The sequence below is a fragment of the Suricata suricatta genome, chromosome 16 (assembly GCF_006229205.1).
Source record: "Suricata suricatta isolate VVHF042 chromosome 16, meerkat_22Aug2017_6uvM2_HiC, whole genome shotgun sequence".
NCBI lineage: Eukaryota > Metazoa > Chordata > Mammalia > Carnivora > Herpestidae > Suricata > Suricata suricatta.
Genome location: NC_043715.1, coordinates 57253542 through 57257935, shown reverse-complemented (window position 1 = coordinate 57257935; position 4394 = coordinate 57253542). Strand labels below are relative to the sequence as shown.

Here is a 4394-nt window from a genome sequence, read left to right as displayed (position 1 = left end):
GCCTGAGTGGAGGAAGATCTTGTAGTCCCTCAAGATCCTCTACTTCTCCTCATCTTTTTTTTTTTAAATTTATTTTTGAGAGACAGAGAGAGTGCGATCAGGGGAGAGTCAGAAAGAGAGGGAGACACAGAATCTGAAGCAGCTCCAGGCTCTGAGCTGTCAGCACAGAGTCCAACGCGGGGCTTGAAACCACGAACCGCGAGATCATGACCTGAGCCAAAGCCGGATGCTTAACTGACTGAGCCCCCCAGGCGCCCCTACTTTTCCTCATCTTTGCGCTTTCCGCACTCATGGCTGCCCATTCATTTGTCTGCCCAGCCGCTGCCCCACACCTCCTCACCCCAAAGGGCTCTCAGGTGCAGAAACGAAAGGAAATTCTTCTTGCGGTAAAATGCAATCTCGGTCCCACTCTGGACCGAGCACCTGAGGAACTCTTTCTTCCTCTCAGTTGGATGGAGATATCATGGACACATAACACTGTGTGAGTTAAAGGTGCACAGGGTGTTGATTTGATACACTTATACTGCAAAATGATTAACATCACTGCTAGTTAACACCCCATCCAGTCACACAAATACCATTTCTTTAAAAAACAGGAGCAGCACCACCTGGAGCCAAATAAAGCCGCGTCCCTGGGAGGCGAGAATCCTGCACTGAACCACCAGTGCTCTCGTTTAAGCCCAGTCTCTGGGATGGAGCCCGTCAGCTGACTCCTAACGCATGAGGTAAAGTAAATGTTAGCAGGGTGCTGGGCAGACCCTCGGTTACTCTGTCATCGTCTTGTTAGAATCCAAAATAAGAAGGGGCCTTTCTCGGGGGAATGGGGTCCCAGGCATCGAATGGGGTACCATGTTCCAGTTGACACCAACTGCAATGCCTTCTGGTTGTGTCCCCGCCTGCCACCACAGGCACTTCTCTGACACCAGAGGGGGGCGGGTCCTACGAGTCAACTCGATTCTGCACCTTACCAGACACAGCATCACGTCCTACCGGACTGGCCCTCCTGTGCTTCTGCCCAACCGGCTGTCAACCAGAGGTTCCCACGACCCCCTCCTCAGGTTCAATTAATTTGCTAGAGCGGTTCACAGAATTCAGAGAGACATTTTACTCACTACATTACTGGTTTATGATAAAAGCACAGAACTCGAGAACAGCCAGATGTAAGGGACGCTCGGGACCAGGCACGGAGACAGGATGCGCGGGGCTGTCCCACGCCCGCATGCTCACCGACCTGGAAGCTCTCAGAACTCCGTGCTTCGGGGGCTTATGCCGGCTCCTTGATACAGGCGGGATGGACTAAATCACAGGCCTTGGTGTTTGACTCAACCACTAGCTCCTCTCCCTGGTCCAGAGGTCAGGGGGGCGGGGGGACCGGCAGTTCCCACCGTCCAGGACTTGGCCAGCTCCCTCGGCCCATCCCTGAGTGCTTTCCAATGTCACCTCATGAATATGCTCAAGGCACCTCTGTCACTCCGCTCCACGGAAATTCCCAGGATTGAGGACTTCTGTGCCAGAAACGGGGATGAAGACCACATAAATAGTTGTTATGACAAATCCCACAAGTATACCACTATGTAATCACTATAACATATAGCAGGGCTAATAGGGGAGATTCTGACAGCCAGCAGAGGAGCGGGCTACAAACCTGTTTTGTGGTCTTGCCCGAGTGGGCAGCCCGCTCTGCGCTGGATTTTCTTCTTGGTGAAATGGGGGTCGTCGGGAGTAAACTACATTCGTGGGGTTACAGCGCAGGCTGGGTAATGTAAGAGTGTTACCCGCTTATGCACAGAGTGAATATTCGGGAGGAGGCGGCTGTTATTAGCAACATGAATTCTATTAAACAGATAACATGTATCATCTTGGTAGGCAGTAGGCCCCAGCCACTTCACATTTGCCATCAGAAGAAAAACAAGTGAAACAACCACCACGGATTATTGGACTCTTGTGGCGGGTGCTGCTTTTGAGAGCTGCAGTGGGGGCGCCTGGGTGGCTCAGTCTGTTAAGCTTGGCGCCTGGCTTCAGCTCAGGCTGAATCCTTCAGCTCATGATCTCACAGTTCGTGGGTTCGAGCCCCATGTCGGGCGCTGTGCTGACAGCTCAGGGTCTGGAGCCTGCTTCGATTTCTGTGTCTCCTTCTCTTCTCTGCCCCTCCCCTGCTCACGTTCTGTCTTGGCCTCTCAAAAATAAATAAGCGTTAAAAAAATTTTTTTTAAAGATGACGACGACGACAATCAGACACTAACACTTGAGAGGTGACGGTATGTGGGGCTCTGCCCTAAGATTCCATTAGAGTCAAATTCTACCATCTAGTAAGAGGCAGAGGAGCTCCAAAGAACAACTCACAAAAGGGGAAACTGAGGCCCACAGAGGAGGAAAGGGTCCCAACCCAAACTTCCCGTTGCGGGGGTGGGGGTGGGGGTGAGTACAAGGTGGGCGACTCAGAATCCACGCCACCGTCAAACCTGCCCTCTCTCAGTCGATGGGGAGCTATGACGTCACAGGCGGGTGAGTGGGCGCTGTTACCAGGGGCTCGGGCATCCCATTCGGAAACCTGAGTGGGAACCCGGGGTCGCACTTACCTCCGGAGGCACTTCCTCGGAACTCGCAATTCTGGACTCACGGCCGAGGTCCGGAGCGCCCCCTCTGCGCAGACTCAGCACCCCTCGCCAGCGCGACCTGCGACACTGGCCAGGGACCCGACGCCCGCGGACCCCCGGGCACCGCGGAGCGAGAACGCGCGCGGCCAACCCACTGCGCATGCGCGCCCTGACCTGTCGTTCAAGGCCGGCGTGGCGTCTCTGCCAATAGCAGCCCTCCTTCCAGCCTGGCCCCGCCTCACTCGTCAAGCTTCCGGCTTCTGGCTGTCTCCAGGGCAACCGTCGGACAGCGGGCCCAGAAACTTGCGGGTGTCGCAGACTGAAAGGGGCAGAGCAAAGGGAGGCGCCAGGGAGGGAAACGGTCTCCGACGCAGGCGTCCCGCTCCTCTCCCTGACGCCGCTTGACCAGAGGTCAGGGTGTCAACTTGGAAAAGAGCGAGCAAAGAGAGGGGAACAGCGTTAATGCCTCCCCAAGTCCACGCTAGGATTCCTTCATTAAACAATCCTAAAGTTGTTTTTAACGTTTTATAGTGTACTATTTAGAGACTCACAGACTATTGTGAAGGTAGTACAGAGGGGTCCTGTGTAGCCACCACCCATCCCCATGGTGGCATCCTACGTGTCGTCGTACTTTATCAAAACCAGTAACTTGACATCGGCACAGTATCAGTAACCGGACCGTAGAACATACTCAGGTTTCACCAGGGTGGGTTGTGTGTGTGTATGTGTGTGTGTGTGTGTGTGTGTGTACTCTTTTTGGTTTTAATTGTATTTTATGAAATATTCATCTATCTTACGGTCATAGGGAAGCTATCTTAAAATAAGGACATCATTACCGTGAAGGTCAGGAGAGCTAAGGTGTCGGAGAGCCGCACGGTGACCCAAACAGGTGGATGCCAGTGAATCACCGCCTCTCCATCTCAAGGGAGGGCAGAAGCGGGACTTGAGACCGATGCTGGAGATGGAGGGAAAGCACTACTGCTTTATTTGTCCACTTCACCCCCGTAAGTCATGATAGGCCCCCCCCCTAAACAATCTGTTGAGTTGAAGTTGGTGGGTTTGTATGTATACTAAGAATCAACACTGGGAAGCTTGTTACAAACAAGGAACCTTAGGCTCCGCCCCAGATGTCCCGATTCCTTAGGTAGATCTGAGAAGGGCTCTTAAACAAAGGCTCAGAGGTCAGCAAAAGTCTTCTATGAAGGGCCAGGTAGTAGCTATTTTAGGCTTTGCAGGTCATGCAGTCTCAGCATGACTATGCAACTACTCTGCCAACAAGAAGCCAGCCATAGAGGACACATAAATGAATGTGTGTGTCTGGGTGTCAATAAAACTTTATTTTAAAAGAAACCAGGCAGGATGTGAGGGCGATCTGGCTGTGACATCTGTCACTCCATTGATCGCCAGGGTTGATTCGGCTGATCTGGCTGGCTAGGCGGGTGTCCCCTTCCTCCCTCACCGCTCCATGTGCGTCCCTCCCGAAGCTGCACGCTCCTCGAAGAGGACGACCATCCCCGATAGAGGAGGACCATTCTTCGGTCAAGGGTATACGAGTAGCTGCGCTCCCCTGCTAGAACCTCCAAACAAGCTCTCAAGGTCCATTTGTAGGAGAACGTAGGGCAGTCAAGCTTCCAAGACTCCAGACACGTCCAAATGAGGCGCTGCACGAGGCAGTCTGCCTTTCTTTAGAAGAAAAAATAAATAAAAAAATAAAAGAAACCAGGCAGCAGTCCAAGTTGTAGTTTGCCCTCCTGCTCTAGCTCAGTGGTTCCCAACCCACCTGAGTCACATCACCTG

General features: G+C 52.9%; 1 long non-coding RNA gene across 1 annotated transcript; it reads right to left on the bottom strand.

Annotated features, from left to right (window-relative positions):
• Nucleotides 1-1090: 1090 nt before the first annotated feature.
• Nucleotides 1091-2772, bottom strand: LOC115280102. The gene is made up of 2 exons (XR_003903634.1): nt 2580-2772; nt 1091-1505 (listed from the first exon to the last, which is right to left on the bottom strand). It is a non-coding gene; the product is annotated as an uncharacterized LOC115280102 (long non-coding RNA).
• Between the last annotated feature and the right edge of the window lie 1622 nt (nt 2773-4394).